The sequence below is a fragment of the Erpetoichthys calabaricus genome, chromosome 15 (assembly GCF_900747795.2).
Source record: "Erpetoichthys calabaricus chromosome 15, fErpCal1.3, whole genome shotgun sequence".
NCBI classification, from domain to species: domain Eukaryota; kingdom Metazoa; phylum Chordata; class Cladistia; order Polypteriformes; family Polypteridae; genus Erpetoichthys; species Erpetoichthys calabaricus.
The window spans coordinates 11,067,045-11,074,258 of record NC_041408.2 but is presented as its reverse complement, the minus strand read 5'-3'; the positions used below and the strand labels follow the sequence as shown (position 1 = coordinate 11,074,258).

Here is a 7,214-nt window from a genome sequence, read left to right as displayed (position 1 = left end):
GCTTAGCCGCTGATACACAAGTGAGACGAGCCCATCGGCAAAACAAAACTTCTGAGGAAAGAGAAACCCGCTTAGCCGCTGATAGACAACAAAGGTGAGCACTTCAGCAAAACTAAACCACAGAGGAAAGAGAACCTCACTTAGCCGCTAAGGCACAGCCGATGTGATTGATGGGCTTGCACAGCTAATATAATATAATATAATATAATATAATATAATATAATATAATATAATATAATATAATATAATATAATATAATATAATATAATATATATCTGTCACTATTTTTCAGCAAATCAATACATGATGTGATAGAGTCAACATCCAGAGCACATATGCCACAGTAACCATCATTGATTAACTACTATATGACTCTTTTCCTCCCTTGACACACACTGTGATCTTCAGTGATGTTCCTGAGGTCATTGAGACTTGTGGGTCATTTGACATCACTCAGGTGTCACAGCCAGTGTTGATCAAGTCTCCGTCACAGTTCTCATCTCCTAACCCATAGCCACCTACATGTCACTTAAGTGTCCTCCCTGGTAATCTGTATGGCCTTGTCGGTGCCAAGGATGGTAAGCATCTTGCAGGAGAACTTTCTGGCGAGCCCCCTGCAACCTACTTCAGCCCACTCTCCCCTCGTCCACCACCCTTTCTCTCTGCCTTCATTGGCCTCTTGGTCTTAGTGATGTTGCTGTGACCTCTTCTGGGAACTTGATTTGTCTATTTAGATCAACTCTCAGCTCCCAGTTAAGTGCTGTGGTGGCTTCTCCTCTACTTTAATAAATGTGACGGTCCTCGCTGGTATTGGCCCGTAGTGCTTATTCTGAATGATGACTCTGGATGGTGTCTAATATGGCCCTCCAAAGCTGATTGCACTGCCACCAATACTATCCCAGCTAGCATTGGGCGCAAGGCAGGAGCAAACCCTGGGCAGGATGCCAGCCCACTGTGGGGCAAACACACACACATGGACACCCAATGCACAGTAGGGCCAATCTAGGATCGCCAATCCACCTAACCTGCATGTGTTTGGACTGTGGGAGGAAACCGGAGCGCCCGGAGGAAACCCACGCAGACACGGGGAGACCATGCAAACTCCACACCGGGGGACCTGGCAAGTCAACCCTGGTCTCCTTATTACCACTGTACCACCCTATTGTCTGTTCATGTTTTTGAGAAAATACAAATAATACACATCGATGCCCACCAATTTTCATCATCTTCATCTTTTTCCCCACTTCTTTGTGGGGTCAATGCACTTGATCAGCGTTCTCCATGCAGCTCGGTCCGGCACCTCCTCTCCAGTCAGACTCTTTTCCTTCAGATCTTCTTTTACTTTATCCATCCACCTCTGCTTTGGCCTTCCTCACTTTCTCTTCCCCATTCCCATGACTCTTTATCCCACATATTCCTGGTTTCTCCTCATCGCATGTCCTTACCACTTCAACCTACTTTCCTGTGCTTTCTTAGATGTCTCTCCCACTTTTGTTGTACAGTATCTCTAATTGTCTCATTTCTAATTCTGTCTTTCTCTGATCGTCAGCGATTAAATGTAATAGTATAATCTTATACATAAACGTCTATGCGTGGAAATGTGTGTGTCTGTCTGTCCGGCCCAGAAGTGCGAGGCTACAGCATGAAGCTCAAAGAGCCAGCAAGGCGGCCCCAAGTTCACGAGTCGGAAGAAGAAGAAAGAAGAACGAGGCTACAGCATGAAGCCGAAAGAAAGCGACTCCGTCACCAAAGTGAAACCGTCGAGGACAGACAAACGAGAGAGAAACTCGCTTAGCCGCTGATAGACAAGGCGGGGTGGCACGTCCGCAAAACGAAACCGCCGACTCTGCATTTCAATTTTTATTTTGACGATTTCAATAGTTTCTTGGAGCCCGGGCTTATTGCAGCACAGGCTTACACAGCTAGTAAAACTATAAAAGTATCTGGGAAGGTTCATGCCATGTCGTCTTGTAACCTGCTTAACCCAGACTAGGGTTGCAGAGAGAGTCGGGGGACTGGAGTTTATCCCAGCTAGCTCAAGGTTCAAGCCTGGACAGGGCACCAGTCCAACGCCGGTAGGAGCAGGAGCAGTTCCATCCTCCGTACACAAGGTGACAGTGGTCCTCATGTGGCAGCCAAGTCCGGACACTTGCAAGGATGCTTGGAAGTTGGAGTCTGGAAGTGCAACCCTGTCGGGGTCCATGGGTGCCAATAGAGGGCACTGTCGGGCACATACATACCAACCAACACATTGGGGCCAATTTAATGTCACCAATTTGTCTGACTAACCTGCATGTCTTTGAACAGTGGGAGGAAACTGAAGACCCCTATTGACTTTATTTTGCAGAGTTCGTTGTCATTCCAGAACACTTCCATGATTCTGCTGAGTTCACGGCGAAGTGAACTCCGTGGGGTTTGCTTATTACTATCTGTGGACACCCTCAATGGGATGTCAGTACAATATAAAACAGATTGCCGTGAGATTCTATATGTGCCTGTGCTGTACTGCATGAAGGTTATTTTGGTATAACCACATAACGTGGGCTAAAATGAATGAGTGTGTGTGTTTAATGGCCTAACAGACTCCAGATCCCTAGCCCAAAGAGTAAGTCAGTCATTTTCTAAACCTGCTTTGTCCTGAACAAGGTCACGGAGGTCTGCTGGAACCTAAACCAGGTAGCACAGGGTGCAAGGCAGGAACAGACCCTGGACAGGTTGCCAGTCAATCACAGGGCACACACCAATCACACATGCCAGTCACACACTGGGCCCAGTTTAATGTCGCCCATCCACCTAACCTGCGTGTCTTCAGATTGTGGGAGGAAACCCACGCAGAAACAGAGAGAACCTGCCAACCCCTTACAGGGAGGTCCCAGGACCAGCCCAGAGAGCAGGGCAGACGTGTCGTTACTACCTGACTTCATACGTCCCACTGTAAGACCCGTTTTACCTCTCATCATTTCTTAGAGGTTATGAAGTATCTCAAAACCTCGACTTGGTGCTAATTTGAAATAATATGAAAATGGAAAACGGAAGTAAGCAGATCCTTTTTTGTCAGGGTGATAATGTGATGTAATGTGTTTAAGCGACTGCTCATTAAATCTTTTCACGCGTGTTGCATAATCAGATACTAAAAAAGCGAATGCTCTGTCCTTGGTAAATTCAGTGTCCTTGCATGGGAGTGCAGGGATTTTTTATTCATTAATGATGGTTGGGTTATTTAACCTGCTTCAATTACATTTTTGGGGAAGGGTAGGAAGGTTGTTGGATAGAAAACTTTGCATAACACACATTAAATATTTATTAACTCTTTTATGCTCAGTTACATTTTTAAGCTCATTTTTGTTAAAACAGGTACACACATTTCCCAAATTCTATGCGAAGCATACTGGGATGCTGATTATAAAGTTTGGTTTCCAAATATAAGGATTTAAAAAACAAATATACAGTATAGGGCGGCACGGTGGTGCAGTGGTAGCGCTGCTGCCTCGCAGTTAAGAGACCCGGGTTCGCTTCCCGGGTCCTCCCTGTGTGGAGTTTGCATGTTCTCTCCGTGTCTGCGTGGGTTTCCTCCGGGCGCTCCGGTTTCCTCCCACAGTCCAAAGACATGCAGGTTAGGTGGATTGGCGATTCTAGATTCAGCTTGGTGTGTTTGTGTGTGTCCTGTGGTGGGTTGGCACCCTGCCCGGGATTGGTTCCTTCCTTGTGCCCTGTGTTGGCTGGGATTGGCTCCAGCAGACCCCCGTGACCCTGTGTTCGGATTCAGCGGGTTGGAAAATGGATGGATATACAGTGTAAGAGGAGGAGAACAGGCATCCCTGCCAGGTACCCAGGTGAGAGGCCAGGGCAGAAGGACAGACGGATTGTCTGGTGGGACGACAAAATAACTTTGCGCCGGTGTAATATAATGGATGGGCCAGCGGAAGCTGTGCGATTGTGCTTTGTGATGGTCTTTATATGAATAACATTTATGTGGTACTAAAGCCACATCGAATGTTGTTTACCTATGTTTACAGTATTTACAGCATAAAGTCAAAGTAAACAGTAGAGCTTCCTGTGTTTGATTGACACGGGCACACTGACAAAGTACACGTACAATGCCACTCCTTATTTAGGAAAAGATCAGTTACGTAAAGTGCAACATTAGCTTCCACCCTCAGCTATAGAAACTTTTGCGAGCAGGACTCCAAAAGCCCCACTAAACTCCTTGGACGCTGATTTCATACTTGGTGCCACCCGAAATCTCAGTGTTCAGAATTTAGCTGAAGAAAGTGTAAGAGAATCAAGAGTTGGGGTACCTACCTGGTAACTCCATATAGTAAGTGGATTGGAAGTAAACCGAAACAAACAAGCAGATGATTGCAGAGAGGTCTGAGTTCAAGATGGCAGAGCTTCTGGTTTTCAGTCCTCCTGGCGAGAAAAGGCGGGTCCAGGTGAATGTCAGCTATCAATCATCCGGTCTGTGGAGGGAAAAATGACAGTCGTTAAGACACAGCGCCAACCCCTGGTGTGGCGGTAGAATTACAGTCACCAGTGCCCCTCAGCTGTCCCCTGTGTGCACACACATGACAAATGTTAGTAGACATTGTGACCAGTATGAAGTGCCACTGAATCCAAGCCCTCAAACACACTAACACCAACACAAGTTCTGGGTTCAAATGAAAATGTGTTTTAATGGATACCATCACCAAAGACTTCTCTGTGTCGTTTTACAGAAGCAGTGAAACACAATTCTCTTCTCTCCGTCTCCTTCCACTCCTTCATGTGAGCTTCATACTCCACCTCCCAACTCTAAGGTGAGGTGTCAGAGTTCTTTTTTGCCAGTCTTGGTGTTACAGCGCCGACACCTGGAAAAACCTCCGGGTCAGTTCCTTAAAGTTCAGCAGCCCTGTTCCTGCAGCTCCCCCTGGCAGCACCCAATGGAGCCCAGTATAGCAGTCTCATTGTCCCATTGTCCATTGTTCATTACAGATATCCAAATATCCAGGCACTGTAGCCCAGGGAGACTGCCACCTATTGTGTCGGGGGAACAAATAGTCCATGCAAGTGGTCTCTCCAAATCCCTCCATTATACTGGCCTTCCTGCCCGGCAAGGTACCTTGAACCAGCCTGAACACTATCCCATGCTTGGTGTCCATGATATGAACCAATTTCTAATTTCATCAATACAGGCTTGTAGAATCGACAACTTAGACACATTACTCAGACTCAAAAAATAAGTAAAGCTGTATGTCATCAGCATAACAATGAAAGTTACTATTATGTTGCTGAATGACACATCCAAGTGGATTTGTATGTTAAGAAAACAAAACTGGACCTAAAGTAGATCCTTGAGGAACACAGACGATGAGGCACCTCTTTCCTAATTGGCGATGTGAGTGCCATTACAATATGCATAACAAAACGAGAGTTTTAACTCTAATTCACCCATTTTGGGTGCTGCAGGGGGCTATTCCACCGTTATCAGAAGGAAGTCAAGAAGCAACCCAACTGACCTCTACTAATGGTGGTCTCCAGGGGGTCCTCCAGCTACCCAAATCCCCAACACAAAGGCTCGGACACAAGTTTGCTATAACATAAAAAGGTTTTATTGTGTGAAACTCTTACAGGAGTAATCTTTTCCCACACCACAACTATAATTCTCACTAAAAGCTCTGTAATTCTTTTGCATTTCCTCCATTCCTCCTCCAGCAAGCTTTTTCTTCCTCCTCCCGACTCTGGCTCGCTGTGTTGAGGCAGGCACCTCCTTTTGTGTAACACATTGGGCACTTCTGGTGTCCCAAAACTGAGGCTTTCTGGGTGAGGTTGGAGCCTGACAAAGTAGGGCTCATTAGTCTCTCCAGTGGCCCCCCCCAGAGCCTAACAGGACTGAGCCAAGGAATTACAGTTCCCAGTGTGCCCTGTGGGAATCAGTAGAGGTACTGTAACCCGGGTGTTGGGGGGCGGGGGGCTGATATCAGAGGGGCTGGGGAAGACAATGCCCAGCACAAATTCTCCTCTTGTCCTTCCATTATAGTGGCATCCCAGCCAGGTAAAGATCCTGGTACAACTCTATTTGGGGTGCCAGTCCAAGTGTGACACCTCTCACAAAATATTAATGAGAGAATTTGGATTTTTTTTTTTTTCAAAAGGCTATTAACTGTGTTTTATTTTTTTTTTAATGGTCATATAAGCTCTGATTCAAAACAAATCATCACAATAAAATTGTTCAAAAATAACATGCTGATTAGTGCTTTTCTATTTATTTATTTGCATATCATTGCATTAATTACTATTGTAAATTAGAAAGACGGAATAAAAATAAGACCCGCTGAGAGCACAAACCTCTGCTGAGATGTGAGGGAATCAAAATAAATGTAAGCCTTGTGAATTAATTAAAAATACAAATAGTAATAAATAAAAAGGACCTTAGCGTGTAATTTCTGCTCTATGAAATTTGATATCAACATCTCATTATCACGATTTTCACCCTAGGTGACTTATTAAATTATTACATAAGACCATATGTGAAGGAAAATATAGGTCAATTATACATTAGTATTATTATAGAGAAAGAAAAATACAATTTGTTATAAAAAACACTCAAAAAATGTAATTTATTATTCTGAAATGAAACGTGTCTACTCACCAGGATTTAATCCACACACTGTACACACATAGAGAGTCAGTCGGGAGTGTCATCTGTCACTTGTGAGTGTCATCCTGGTCCAATCGGCACAAATAAATGCTGCTTATTTATCGAATCCTTCCTTTCTGCTGACTTTGTGAAGCCACTAGCGCCAGCTTACTAAATATTTGCGCCTTGTCACGTTGTGAGTTTTTCATTTTTTTTTTTTTTTCCGTTTTCTTTTACCAGCCGTAATTTAATAAGAGAATACAGAAGCAGGCTAATTGGATGTACGGGAAATGGGCTCAGTATCCATGGTAAAGTAATGTCATTAAATGAACATAATCACTGCCTGATTACATTGGAAGGAGCTACCTAACAAATCCTACTTTTTATTTAAACTCTGCATCGGATAAACATTAATTAATGCCACCCCCCCTCCGCCCCCCATCAGTGAAAGGCATGCCATTGGTGTGCTATAACATCGTCCCTCCCAAAGAATTATTGCTAATTTGCTGGGGAAGTGCGAATTTAGAATGCATAATGAATTATTATTGCATTCCTGTTAATTTAAAATTAAATGCAAACTAATTATTTAGAAAGATCA

At 44.3% G+C, this 7,214-nt stretch overlaps 1 long non-coding RNA gene across 1 annotated transcript in view; it reads right to left on the bottom strand.

Annotated features, from left to right (window-relative positions):
• Window positions 1-6,973, bottom strand: part of LOC114666162 (uncharacterized) — a 7,897-nt gene extending 924 nt beyond the window's left edge. The window contains exons 1-2 of the long non-coding RNA XR_003718538.2: window positions 6,629-6,973; window positions 4,303-4,460 (exon numbers count right to left, since the gene is read on the bottom strand). This is a non-coding gene — a long non-coding RNA (uncharacterized LOC114666162). The remainder of the gene's footprint in view (window positions 1-4,302; window positions 4,461-6,628) is intronic.
• Between the last annotated feature and the right edge of the window lie 241 nt (window positions 6,974-7,214).